The 14,713-nt window shown below is 49.4% G+C and overlaps 1 protein-coding gene across 1 annotated transcript in view; it reads left to right on the top strand.

Moving 5' to 3' along the window:
• Positions 1-7,861: 7,861 nt before the first annotated feature.
• Positions 7,862-14,713, top strand: part of LOC111144047 (FYVE and coiled-coil domain containing 1) — a 75,439-nt gene continuing 68,587 nt past the window's right edge. Inside the window, exon 1 of the mRNA XM_022498126.1 lies at positions 7,862-7,883. The gene's annotated coding sequence lies outside the window, so the exon portion shown is untranslated. The remainder of the gene's footprint in view (positions 7,884-14,713) is intronic.

Here is a 14,713-nt window from a genome sequence, read left to right as displayed (position 1 = left end):
AAAGGAGTTCGGTGGTGCCAATGGAGGTGGACAGAGCTGCTGGAGTGGGAGCAGGGAGAAGCAGGGCAGGAAAGGGCATCAAGGAGGGCATGCTGGGGAATGCCATGGCCACCTTCCACAAGTAGGTCCTTCATGTCTCCTCTTCTGCAGATAGTGGCTCCCACCTGGAAACTGTATATTTCCATCCAGAAAAACATTTCTTGGATTCTGAGTTCATCATTCATTCCTTCATTAATTCATTCCTTCAGACATTGCTTAGTCCAGAAGGCTCTGAAACTTGGAAGGATTCCCAGAAAGGATTCTCTCCAAGGCTTTCTGAGGGTCTGAGGCTCCATGTGTGTGCTAATTGTATAGATACAGACTGATGGTAGATGGTCTGTCCCCCGCTCACCTGGAGGGTTGTGCCAGCTGACTTTGGAGGGGTTGGCTCTGCACTCCTCAGTGACTGCTGGGTGAGACTGTTTCACTGGGCCAAGATAAGCACATCCTCAAATAAGCAAGTCAAAATGCAATCTGGATCCTGAAGACCCAACTAGACAGGAGATACATTCCATGTCATAGCTCTAGTGTCTGCCACATGAACTAGCACCTGGATATTCAGTCCATAAATAACCTTTTGTGGAAAGAATGAATGCAATAAGTGCCACCTTCTGCATGAAGCATTTGTTTGCAGGACATAAAGATAAGGAGATACCATCATGACCCTGTAGGTACCAATAGTCCAGCTCTGAAGGTCCAGAAAACTAAACATCCTCCTCGGCCAAGGCAACCAGGGTGCAGATTCCTACATCTGATCCTCTCTGGATGGATATCGAGCTGATACTTCAGATTCATCAGTTTCCACCTCAAATGTTCTCCATCTGCTTGGCTGATGGCACCAGCTTCCCCCAGCCACCGATACTCCAAACCCGCATCAATTCTGAGTCCTACATTTCCCTTCCCTCCACTCCCACAGCCAAGTCCTGTTGCCTCTGCCTTCCCCATGTCCCCCAGAGCTGTTTCTGTCCATGTTCATTGAATGCCCGTGGTTCCATCCCCAAATGACCTCACTTCCTCAGCATCTTCCCACTCCTCACCTCTTTCCCCACAAAGTGTCCTCTGAATGGACACTAGGGTGCCTCAGAACCCTTCGTGGATCCTCACACTATGCAAATAAAGCCCAAACACCTGAGCAAGTCTTTCAGGGCCCCTGCAATCTGGTGCCAATGAACTTTTCCATTGTTATTCCACCTTCTGCCATCCGCCCCATGCAGCTCAGGATCCAACCACAAAAAAACCACACCCTTCCCCCAGTCTCCTCTGGGCCCCCACCATGTGGTCACCAGGGTCTGGAATGCCTGTCCTTCTACTCCACTACCTACAAGCCCCAGCTGAAAGGCCAACTCCTCAGGAAGACCTTCCCTATCTGAAAATCAGAAGAGCACTCTCTGGTGTGCTGTGGCACTCTGCTTGTCCCCTCTGAAATAGTATTTGTCACTCTCCACCATGTGTCATAGTTACACTTGTGCATGTCTTATCTTCCTGTCCCATTGGAATGCAGAGTGCTTGAGGTCTTGCACCCTGCCAAGGGCCCTGGTGTTCTAGCACGATGTATTGAGTGGGAGCAAAGAATGGCAGCTGTCATTATTTTTCTAATGTATGCCTTTGGGGGACCAATGCCTAGGGAACACAGTCATGCTTTCTTACCCCAGGCTGCTGGGGTGACAGTAACCCTTATTCCCTAATCTATGCTCTCAGAGCACCATGTTTATCCCTCTCTTTGGCAACGTCTATACTTGACCTTGCTTTTTAGTTAGTGGTACACATGCCTGCCTCTCACACTGTCCCATAGCATCACATCTCAGGACACAGATAAAACCCATCTTCAAAATTTTCCCATACCGGGATGCCTGGGTGGCTCAGTGGGTTAAGCTGCTGCCTTCGGCTCAGGTCATGATCCCAGGGTCCTGGGATCGAGTCCCGCATTGGGCTCCTTGCTCAGCAGGGAGCCTGCCTCTCTCTCCTCCTCTGCCTGCCTCTCTACCTGTTTGTGTGCTTTCTCTCTCTCTCTTTCTGACAAATAAATAAATAAAATCTTTTAAAAAAAATTTTCCCATACCACACAGATCCGGTTCCAACCTGATTTAGCTCTGGAGTGGGGCCTTTGGAAAAGCTCCCTAGGTGATTCTGACCTGCACCCCAGTTGGGTATGGTTGGCTGTAAGTCCTTGAAAATGAGAATTCCGGAGTCTTTCCACAGTCCCTTGGGCAGGACTTTGCACATAGCAGTCACTCAGTCTATGCCTTTTGAATAAAGTAGCTACTGTTACAGTCTTTGGCTGGCACATAGAGAGCACATAAAGCATTCACCCCTTCAGCTCCAGCTACGGTTTCAATGATGCATTTGCAATTGGGTGGCCAGCCTTAGAGGCATTTTATCTGGCTGGGGAAGACTGAAGGTGTAGTTTTAAAAATTAGGCCAGTAACACCTGCTGGAGAGGACTGGGTGGTGCGCCAGTGAAGGACAAAGCTCTCATGGTCTTGCCAACTAATAGGTGGGGACATCACTCAGCACAGATAGAAGAAACAGCAAAAGGAAGGAGACAATGAGTAGTTGTGGGCTCAGAGCTAAGCAAATGGACTTCTGGTTAGGATAATCATTCAGTGCCCCTTTCAAACCTAATATTCTTAAAATTTTGTTCAACTTTTATTCAGAGGGCAGGCTGAGTCCAGGGAGGGGAAAGGCAGAGGACTCCAGCTCCAAAACCAAAGCTGCATGTTCTCAACCCCACTCTTCCTAGAAGGCAGGTCTCAGGGTCTTGCCTTACTACAGAGCATGCCTTTTGAGAGGTTCGCTTCTTCATCTCCTCACCCCATCCCATTCCTTCCCAGCAAAAGCTGCTCTGCTAAGTATTTCCTTCAACACATTCAGCCACACCCCTGAGAGCCTGTCACTAAATACAACTGTGTCTATCTCCTTACATTTCTAGTGATTTTTTGTCATCCCCAAGAGTAGAAAGTGGAGCCTCTTCTCTTAATGTAGTTCCTTGGGAATCCAAGAGCAGAGGCGCAGAGAAGCACCGATGTGAATGGGAAGACAGAGGGGCATCCTATCAGAGAGGGAACCGTGAGCAAGACTGCCGAAAAGTACAGCCAGAGAGCTATACATGGGTGGCCACTCTCTACATACCTTGACCACACCCTCGTTGGCCACAACCTCCCGCTTTCCCCTCTCTCCACCCACAGAACCACGGTTCGACCTCAGCTAGACTCTTGTGGGCCTGTCTCTCCCCCTGTAGTCAATCAAAGTGCCCTGGATACTGGGCTGCAGATCTCCTGCCACTCCTGGCACATAAAACATCCACAGTGGTACCTAGAAAAGATGTCTTCATGGCATTTCTACCTCCCTGCTCTCTCGGACAAAATCAGGAAGGGAGGAGGAACCTTGCTGGTCTTTGAATGGGAACTTTAAGCCCAGGGCAGCCCCAGACCTCAGATGACCCTAGCCTGAGTGGAAGTTCCTCAAGGGCACAAGCCTCCTGCTGCAGCTCTAGAACCTCCCTTGGTGCCCCAGAGGGTTTGTGGTTGGTTGAATAAGTGGATTGGAGACCATCTTTTGGGCTTTTTCTTACTTCTGTTTTTTTTTTTTTTTTCTTTCCATACTTGCTTATATTACATCTTCTGGTCAACCCCAGGTACCACCAATAGCTTCCCATGAACTTTTTCCTAGAGTCCATCAGCCCAGACATTGCCTGGTTTGCTGACCTCCTGACAGCTTTCATTTGTGGAACCTACCTGGGACAGGACAAGGAGGCCCACGAGTCTGGGAAAGCCCAGCAGAAGAGACCACAAAGCAGACTATCTGAGAAGGCTCTCAGGATCTGAGCCCTGGACCCAAACCCCAAATCTAAGCTCCTTTACTGATTCACTGTGACCTTGGGCGTCTCAGACCCTCAGCGTCCTTCTCTGTAAAACTGTATAAATGCCAACAACACAAAGGCAGACTACCCACACAATGGAGGTGCACATGAGGTCATATGTGTAAAAGTACTTGCTTTGCCAATGATTCAGCTCCAAATAGGAATTACTATTGTAATCATCTCATAAAGACAGAAAGCATCATTGTATCATATGCACAAATAAAAGATTTGCACGGACGCACCTCTGGCTGTGTTCCCCTAATTTCTACCCAAGGTCATTATATAAGACTCCTAAAAATTCTCTGCTTATTGGGGATCTGGGTTAGGATTTAGGGTGCAGGAAGGAATACAGGAGGAGGATTGGAGATAAAGTGTGGAACAAATCTTGTATGGCTCTGGATGGTGGGGAAATTGGTTCTTTTAGGCCTTAGGCAAAATTGTCCAGGAGGCCAAGTATATCTTGAGTGTTCCATGGCTCATCTCTCCCCTGGCCTGGCACCTAAGTTCGCTATCTTCAAGTCCAAGGTTTTTTTTCCTATTTTATGACCCATTGTGTCAGAACAAGGACTTTTCAGAGATCAGCTTTCCAATCAGAAGGAATGATACACTTCCTGCTGGGAATTTCGGGTATCCTGAAAACTTGGTGGAAGATGTTTTGCAGGTTTGGGGGAAGTTTGGGAAGGGGGTAAGGCTTATCCTGAACTCCACTCTCTACCTTGGGGCCAGCCCAGATTTTAGGTCCAAGGTGCCTATAACCCCCTCTCCCACACACGCATCCCTTCCACAAAAGAAAGTGTGGCCAGAAGGACTGAAGGACAATGGCAGTTCGGTTCCTTGACTTTCACCGTATCAGAAAATCAGACTTGAGCATCACTCATGGTTAGAGAAAGGACATGGGCAGTGGATGGGTACTGGATAGTTGCAAGGATTAGAGATGGGGCCAGGGGTGAGAATGGAGAGGGTTTGCAGACTCCAGAATGTTCCTTGCCACATATGGAGGCCCACTCTGTGTGAAGGCAGCACAAGCCCATGTTTGTGGCAGGGGGCAGGTATAAGACCACAAAGACAAATTAGCCCTATTCTCAAGTTGGCCAGCTGGTCATTTGGCCTATTTGGGGAAAGATTTCCATAGTATTACTCTAGGCCCAGGGAATTGCTGGCCCTCTTTCCAGATGACTTGGATGAACCTTCTGGACTCAGAGAAAATTATAAGCTCAATTGTCCGTGCAATTGGGAATGTCCACCTTAAACATGTCACCTTAAACGTGTCATTAAAACTATTTCAAAGCACTTTACAACGAACTATGAGAGTTTGGAGAAGTACCCACCTGTATCTTTCTCCTCACTTTGGTTACAATTGGTTCGACAATCTGCCTCTGATTTTTTCCAATAGTGAGGATAAAATGAGTTTAAAAAAAAAAAAACACTGGACATTACTAATTTCTCAAAGCATCTTCTGTTTACTTAAAAATTACAGGAAACCCACAAATATTGGTCTCTATAGGAAATCACACTCACTTTTCTGCCTGGATCTTTAGCAAACCACTTCCCTCCTTATTTATTCAACATAACTGGAGAGATTTAAACTCAGTTATCTCTAAGATCCCTTCCTATGATTAAAAAAACGAAGTGTATGGGTGTATAATTTCATAAGTGGCATTTCCATAGGGTTCTTTAGGGTATACAAACCTTCAGCTTCCAGCACGTATGGGTTGAACTGTGTCCTCCTCTTACTCCCCACCAAATTCTAATGTTTAATTCTAATTCTCAGTGCCTCTGAATATGACCTTCTCTGTAAGGGCAGTTACTACATATGTAATGAATAAAGTGAGGCCATATAGGTGAGGGCAGGCCCATAACCCCTTAAGACTGGTGTTCCTATAAAAATGAAAATTTAGACACAGACCCAGACAAAGGGAGAACACTGTGTGAAGACTGGAGTTATACTATCAGAAGTCAAGAACACCAGAGATCAGCAGCAAGCACTAGAAGACAGGAGAAACATGGAACATGTGCTCCCTCGCAGCCTCAGAAGGAGTCAATCCTACAGACACCTTGATCGTAGACTTCTGGCCTGGAGACCTGTTTAAGCCACCTAGTCTCTGGGACTTTCTGATGGCAGCATGAGCAGGCTAATACAGGGCAATGATCTCTGTGGGTGTGCAGGGAATTCTCGTGCATCTCAGAGCCCTTTGTGAGGTTTCAGTAACTACCCTGCCCACACAAAATATTGCATCTGACCGAAGATGCCCACCAGAGACCGGAAACAGATTTTTACTGAGATCTGTTTGGTGCCAGACATTCTTACATCTCACAAACACCTTGTAAGGTTTTTGGTTCCCACTTAGACCAAGGAGGGTATCAGGGCTCAGAGAGGTCACATTCTAACATTCATAGCCCCAGTCACATGGGGTCAGTGCCTGAGGCAAGGGGTCAGAGCCCCGAGGATGTAGGGTCACAACTGTAATCCAGTGGGGTCACAGCCCCTGGCACAGGGGTCACCACTCAGAGGACAAAGGGTCATGGAACTGAGCATGAGTTGTCACAGCCCCGAGGAGCTCACAACCCTGATCAAGTGGGGACAATGGACAATGGACTCAAGCACATGGGGTTACAACCCCAGGAACATGGGGTCAAGTCCTCTGGCATATGGGGTCATGACCTCTTCACTAGGTCCACAGCTCTGAACATGTGGGGTTATAGCCCTAATCATGTGGGGTCACAATTCTGAGGATGTGAGGTCACAGTCCTGAGAAAGTGGTATTAAAATCTGGCATTAAAATCTCTCCCATCCATAGTATGTCATAAAACCCTTCAGACTGTGGTCGGAACAATGACTTTCCATTTGCCATCCTCCCCCTCATTCCTCTTCCTTTCATAGTTTTTTAACAGGAAGAATGGAAATCACTTTCCTGCCACCCCCACAAATCCGCTAGCCTATCCATCTAATCGCTGACTTAGCTATACCTAGTTAATTTATAAAAGAGCACTAATGACATGCCATACCCTAACCTTAAGTAAGAAATCTATTTGCTTTCCTATGTTATCCCACCTAGGCAATGCTGGGGCTATAGCAGCTGACTGGACACCACTAGCTAAGTCCTGGGAGATATAAGGTATTTCTAGCTGAATGGTAGGAACAAGGGCAGCTAGAGTTAAGGAAGGACAAGAGACCGGGCTTCAGTCACAAGCTGAAGTACCCCGGGTCCTGTCGCTCTTCTGTCTTGTGTCCACCGCAGACGTCATGAATGAAGAAGGTGTTTTGTTATCTTGAGCCCAGCCTCAAAATGACTCGCAACTTACAAATAGAAAATAGAACGTATAAATAGAAATCAGACCGAGAGTGAGGGAGAAATCAGGGGTGGTAGTTTATTCATAAACACTTACTTTTTGAACACTGAATTCCAGTAAGTCCCGGTGTTAGGAAGTGAGGGGATCAAAAGATGCGAAGCCCAGTAATACATGAATGTTTTCCATTTAGCCTGCCCAAGGTATCAAAAATATTATCGTTTCAACATGTAATCTGCATAAAAGTAGTAACACGCTAGTTCGCATTATGTTTTTCATACTAAGTCTTTGGAAGTAAGGTGTATTTTGCACTTACAGCCCATGTACGATTCAACACGTACTAGCCGCGTTTTAAGTTCTCAAAAGCTGCAACGCTGCTTTCAAGGTGCCACATAGATGACCTGCGGACACATGAGCCCGCGGGAACTGCAAGCCTTAAGCTAGAGCCGGTGGCACCGCGCTCCCAGAGGGAGATGCAAACCTCAGCCCTGCGGAGCAAACCCGGAATCGCAGTCGGCCCGGTTCTGTGCGGTCCGACGGGACTTGTAGGCATCGGCCCTGCAGAGCATGACGGGAGTTGTAGTCCGCACCCGCCTGCGGCGGCTCTGCGTATCATGGCGGGCCACGGCACGCTACCGCACTCTTCCGCTGGGCCCCAGAAAGTTTCGCTTCTGCCCAGCAGTGGACCCACGAGCGCGTAAGTGCCGCAGGGGGCCGGCCGGACCTTGGGGGAGCCTGGGCCGCTGTCGGCCCCGGAGCTGAGAACTTCCCTCCGTACGCGGCTTCTCACCTGTTGCCCTCACTGTCCTCCCCGCGCCCCCCCCCCCGCCCCCCCCGCCCCGAGCCCTTGCCCTTGCCCAGCTGGCCTGGGAGGCACCTCGGGCGGGCGCTGAAACTAACCCTGGAACCCAGGCTGCCTCTGGTGGTCAGTTAGAAAGACAGACTCCCCAAACACCAGTTCCAGGACCTCCGATGGCCGAGGGGCCGCCAAGGAGCCCACCATACGGGAGTCTCAGAACAAGCTTTGGATCCTTTAGTTACAGGAGGACAGGTCCCGGAGTTTCTGCTTGCATTGTCTGGGAGGCTGCTGACCTTAAAAAGCGAAGTTCCTGGCTTCGCTGGGCCGGGACAGCCCAGACCATCTCATTTCGCCCTTCCAGCCATATGGGGACAGTTTGTTCATCCCTTGGCCCATTCTCTTTACCTTGTGTCCAGGTGCAGGATCTCGAGATAGCCTCCAGTGATCTTTCCTGAAAACACCTGTGGATTTGGGATTGCGGTGTGGCTGCATGGGACTTGGGCTAAATAAGAGCCTATTCAGAGCCTAGGGTTGGGGTTGTTGTAGGGGGAGGGCTGGGTTTTATTTTTGTGTAAGGAAAGCGTGAGCGGTTGACACATTAACCACGTGGCTCCCTGTTAATGCACATGTATCCGCTGATGCCCCTTTTCATTCTTCACAGCTCCCACTGGTTGTCCCCTCTAGGAAAAAATAGAGCACTTAAAGAAACTGCTTGTGTTGGTCGCAGGCTCTGTCTCTCTGCTTGTCTCACCGCAGCAGTTTCCTTTCCCATAGAGAAATGGGTCAGGGGCTCTTTGAGGGCAGATGATCAGGCTGTAATCTTCTCACTGCCCTCCTGCCCCTGCAAGCCCTGTGATCTCTGTAGCAAGCTTTACTCTCCTGCCATCTGCCTAATGCGGCTTCCCCTGTGCGTTGGTGCTCGGAAAACGCCGTCTCACTGAGGTTTAATGCTCTCTGTGGCTCACACCTTCCCAAGTGGGCCCATGTTGAGTGGCCCCCACTTGACCCTCCCTTCTGTGACAGCTACTGTTGATCGGTTACTGAATTCCTTGCCCATTCGTGGGCCATCACTGTGATCACTCTGGAAATCACGATTGATTGTCTCAGTGAAGGGACATGGCCCCTTCCGTGATTACAAGGATCTGAAATGGTTCTTGCTTTAGGAAACACGTTTTCTGCTCCTGTTAATAGTGTTCATCTTTGTGTAGTGCTCCATTTAGCTTTTAAATTGTTTTCAGTATTTTATTAGGAAAACATAATCATTGCAAGAGTTGTGTAGTGAACATATGCCCACCTGTTAGAATCCACAAGTCGTATTTATTTGACTTTGATTATTTTTGTAGTTGCTTTGAAATCTGTCCTCTAGTTGCTCCTTGGCTGGTCTTTGCTTCTTGTGGCTGCTTTGAGGGTGGGCAGGATGACCCCCACAGATGTTTGTGATGAGAGGAGTCCCCCCGAACAGATAGGATCAGAGCCGCTGGTGACATTGACCCGTATCAGTCACCAAGGCTGTGGGCTGCCCCCCCAGAACACATAGTAGGCACCCGAGGAATGGCAGCCCCTCTTTTCCTTTAGGGGAGAGGTTTGGCTGTGGATAACCTGTACTTTCTGGTGAATCCAAGGATGACTTTGGTGACTCAAGACTGGAAGGTCTTTAAACACGAGGCAGAGGAAGCATGTAGCCTAGCTGTGGTCTCGCGGTGAAAACCACTGATGGGAGCTCAGAGTGTGGGGCCACGTTCCCTGGAGCAGCCCCAGCACGCACGGCAGGTCAGGTGCGTTGACTGGTTCCTTGTAACAAGCCAGACGCCGCCTGTGAGCAGAGAGGAGTGGAGTTTGGCCTTGTCCGCATCTGCTCATCTCCTGCACGACGTCACTGTGTTGCCCCAAGGATGAATATTCCCTCTTTGTGATCTTGGTGCCAGATTTTTGGAGGTTTTGTTTGTTTGTCTTTGTTTTTAAAGCTTTTGATTGGTATAAGAACCTGTGGTTGAAAAGTAAATAAATCAGTAGGGTGGATATGGAAATGTCTCCATGGGCCTGGATTTAGCCTTTAGCTGCTTCTGGACATACTGTTTGTCACCGGACTGCCCCATAACACGAGCTTCAGCCCCAGGGCACATGGGCTCATGGCTTTTAGGAGAGGAGGATGGTGGAGCCGTGCTCAGTAGGTCAGGAGGTGTTTTCCCCTCTTCCATATGTTGGCGCCAGTCCTACCGATGGCTTGTGTGACCACCAGTGGTCCTCCCTGTTCACAAAGGGCTTTGTGGCATTTGAAAGACACCAAGTGCCTGCTTCTAGTTTGGCCCGATCCTGTTGGCAGGGATGAGGATATGTACATCAGCGTGGTTCTGAGGAGGCCCAGTGGTCTGGTTCTGGGGCCCCGGGGCAGGTCTGTCTTGCCACCTCAGGAGCCTGGGGTGCTGCGTCTTTGGCCCGGGGCAAGAAACCAAGTTAGGGGAGCCTGTGGAATCCAGAAGAAAAATGTGAGGTGAAAAAGCAATCCAAACAAGCCATTAGCATGCAGGGGGTTAGGCCAAGAGGAGCATCCCTTGTGGGAGGTCCGGGGTGGGCTGGACAGCTGAACTAGATGTGGTGGTTTCACAAGGAGCCAGAAGGATTTCCTCAAGCTGAACCTGTATAGCCCTGTGGGCTGCTTCCAGGGTGCCTGGAGCCTCGGTCAAGAGCAGGGAGGGGGCACTTAGAAGCCTCCGCCAAAGTTAGCCACTGGGAATGTCTGCTTCTCTCCTTCCTGGCCTCTTTCTTAAGGAAGATAAAGGGTAATCTCCCCACACTGCACACGGGGGAAAACCAAAACCAAAAAACAGGGGAAAAAGAAACCCCACCCAAGATAGGACAATGTCAAATAACTTCCCCAAGATAGACAGATTTCCTTAAATTGCCTGATAAGAGTTTGGTGAACTGAATACAGCCCCATCTCACCCAGTCCTGGCATGATCTTTATCACATTACTGATTGCTTGCGAGGGAATGGACATTTCACATGACTAGTCTGATTCCAAAATCCGAATAGGGTGCAAATAGGCAAGCCTCTGCTCCAGTTGATAAAAGAGAGGACAGTTTTCTTGCCCATTGCCAAACTCCAGCTGCAGAGCCATCCCGGGTCTGGCTCAGGCTTCCTGTCTGCCGGCATAGCCCCACCCCTGCTCTGTCTGTACCCAGATGCTGCTCTTGTCACCCAAGGGCACAGTGGAGCTCAGACCCATCAATACCCACCCCCACCCCCACCCCCCGACCCTGGGACAGTTCCTGGCGGATGGTTCCAGATCCAAAGGCCCAGTGATGCAGAGAGGGAAGGGCTTTTGCGAGGGTTGGGTGAGTGGGGGGAGGTGGCCAGGGGTTATCCTTGTCCGGATAGGGTGAAGGAGGCTTCTGGGTAAGGCTGCCTCAGATCGGAGCTGAGGGACACACTTTCTCCCATAGACACACTTAATCTATCCAGTCCCTAACTTACCTTATTCCATTCCTTCTTGGGATAATAATTCCGTACTATTTCCACGGTAATGACGGTAGACTATGTAATTACAACCTGATTTTTTTAAATGTGTTATTTTAGTGAACATAAATGTAATTTATGTCCAGGAACAGAAAATGGAAAAATCAGAGAAATCGAATTTTTTTAAAATTTACCCATGTTTCCTACCATAGAAGGATGGTTAGCACTATTTACCTGTTGGTACATTTCTATGCCTAAAATTTAGTTTGGTTTGTTGGAGCAAGAGTCTCTGTTTTGGTTTTATGTGACTGATTCATTCATTCATCAAAGAATTTATCATGGGCTCTCCGTGGGTCCGAGCTGTGCTGGGTGCTGGGGGAACTGGTGAGTAGCAGTGGCGCTTACAGGTGGGAAGAACAGGTTAAACAAGAAATTACCATACTGGCAAACGGCCACAAATGTGGCAGAAAGGCAGTGGGGCTTAGAATCATGAGCAGAGTAGAATCTGGTGCCTTCTGTGCTCGCTTGCTTTTCATCAAAGCCCTTCTCGGGCATCAAGTGATCTCTTAGTCGCCTGTCAGCTTAGTAGGGCAGATGCTGTCTGTTCTTCCCTCTGGAGCTTGGGTTTTTTCAAGGCCACGGCCCACCAGCCTTGCTCACTCAAGGCTGTAGCCCCAGCCCCTGACTCCGGCCTGCCACTTCCTAGCAAATCCTTCTTACCCGGCTGGCAGTCTCTTAACACATATGGGTAGCATGTGCCATTAAGGCCATAGTTAGTGGCCAAAGCATATTCTGTCAGGGATTTAGTTTGTGATCCGTCACTGGCTGGACTGACCCCCCCTTGATGCTCGGGTCAGGAGAGTCTCCCAAGCATATTGTTTTGGAGCCTGTAATTTTCTCCATCCGGGTGGGCTTTGTGCTGCGTGGGGGCAGGAAGAAATAGGTGCTCCAGCTGACTTCCCAGGTGTTCGCACACCTGTTCCGGAGACTACCCGGAGTTCCACACAGCCCCTCGCCACCTCCTGGATAGTTTCTCTGGGTCTTCCAGTGGCAAGACCCTAGGTATGGATGTGTGGCTCCTTCCAGAGGAGCTCTTCCCGCTTCCTAAAAAAAGGCAGCTTCCCCCAGGCTCCCAGAGGCAACACCTCCCATCCACAGGTCTCTCCACCCTGCCTTCGTGGGCCAGTGGACTGGACCTGGAGCCAGTTCTCTGTGTTCCAGAGGCAGTGACCAAGAAGCCTAGAATCATTGGTGAGAGGGCAAGAGCCAAGAAGAGAAGGTTTAAGAAAAGATGGCAGAGGCTCAAGTCTCCCCTCCCTTTATGAAAGGAGATCACAAGCAAGGAGTGTGTGGGAAAAAGGACCCAGGCATGCAGTTGGTCAACACTTTAATTAGATCTGAGGGGTTGGGTCACCTCCCGAGCCTCTGTTCACGTGTGCTGAGATGTCTGCCTCTGAGCTGGCCTCTTACAGACTCCTGAGCACTCTCCTAGGTATCGTCTGGAGGCTCTGCTGAGGGCAGCCTGCCCAGCGACCGCTCCAGGGCTGAGCCAGCAGAACCGCCGGGCCTTGGAGCTGCAGGTACCCGCCAAGGGCACCCCGCGCCCCGGAGATGGCAACTGGATAGATGCTGTGAACCAGGCAAAGGCAAGGGACTCTTCCAGAAAGGCTTTCTGCCCTGGGCTGATCGGAATTGTCCTTGTTCGCATTCTTTCTTGGTCTGGGTGGAAGTCACTGGTCTGCTTCCCCTTGTCTGGGACTGGGGGAGGAGCTTGACTATATGGCACTGGGGGGGGCGGGGGGTATGGGGGGACTTCTCAGCTGTTAGGTTAGGAGCAGGTACAGAAAATTCTGAAGACAGGGCACAGTTGTCTTCCATGCCCCAAGCCTCCTCCTCCCCTTCAGAGCGTTCTTCCCTTAATGGGACTTGTCAGATGCTGTGCTGCTCCTGCCAAGTCGATTTCTGGGCAACATTACAAATCGGAGTCATTAGCGCCAGAGTGTAAATAAGTTTACAGGAGTCAGTTGGTGTCTTTGTATCTTAGTTTAGGACTAAACTGCTCTCTCTATTGTTAGGGCCTCTGGGCAGGTGTAGGAGGAATTTGGCATTTGGGGAAGGTTCTTTGCCTCTAAACTAAGACTAAAGCTGTGACTAGGAACTCGGGCAATAGTCCCAGGTAACGAATAAGAGTTTTTAAAAATGCATTTAGCCCTTTTGCGCTTTATCAGAACATCGGATGCTTTTAGACATGCCGGATGAGCTGCAACGTAATTCTGAGTTGTTCCCCACGTTTTTAGAAAATGAATCTCTCTGGTATTTGAAAGAGCTTGCGGGAGACAGGCGAGGGAGGTTTGGACAGGGCCTGCAGGAAGGACCCTGGGTTTGTGGAGGTGATTTGCTCTTTGGGGGGTCTTGGGAGGTGTGGGAGTCCTGGAGTTATTCCCCTGGTGCCGAAGCAGCTGTGGCCAAGGCGGTGTGGACAGAAGCTCTAAGTGTCTCCTGAGTTAAGAGAGCTGTTTGCTAATGGATTGTCTGGATGGGGCTGCTTCCGGCCTGAAGTCTGTGATCTCTGTGATACAATAAGAAATAGATATTTGGTATTTGGCTCAGGTTCCTGCCACAGAGCTTCTGGAATCCTAGGAATTTCCTGAGTAATGGGAGTGTCTTTTGTTATTCATAACAAGCCTCTCTTTTTTTTTTAATTTTCAGCGTAACAGTATTCCTTGTTTTTGTACCACACCCAGTGCTCCATGCAATCCGTGCCCTCTCTGATACCCACCACCTGGTTCCCCCAACCTCCCACCCCCAGCCGCTTCAAACCCCTCAGATTGTTTTTCAGAGTCCATAGTCTCTCATGGTTCACCTCCCCTTCCAATTTCCCCCAACTCCCTTCTCCTCTCCATCTCCCCTTGTCCTCCATGCTACATGTTATGCTCCACAAATAAGTGAAACCATATGATAATTGACTCTCTCTGCTTGACTTATTTCACTCAGCATAATCTCTTCCAGTTCTGTCCATGTTGCTACAAAAGTTGGGGATTCATCCTTTCTGATGGGTGCATAATACTCCATAGTGTATTTGGACCACATCTTCCTTATCCATTCGTCCATTGAAGGGCATCTTGGTTCTTTCCACAGTTGGGCGACCGTGGCCATTGCTGCTATAAACATTGGGGTACAGATGGCCCTTCTTTTCACTACATCTGTATCTTTGGGGTAAATACCTCTTTTAACCGCACCTGAGTTTATGCTAATATGGCGACTCTGTGGGC

Source organism: Enhydra lutris, unplaced genomic scaffold, assembly GCF_002288905.1.
Source record: "Enhydra lutris kenyoni isolate GAN:26980312 unplaced genomic scaffold, ASM228890v2 scaffoldscaffold10, whole genome shotgun sequence".
In the NCBI taxonomy this organism is placed as follows: Eukaryota; Metazoa; Chordata; class Mammalia; order Carnivora; family Mustelidae; genus Enhydra; species Enhydra lutris.
Note: the sequence above shows the minus strand (reverse complement) of the source record. Positions and strands in the feature narration are given on the sequence as shown.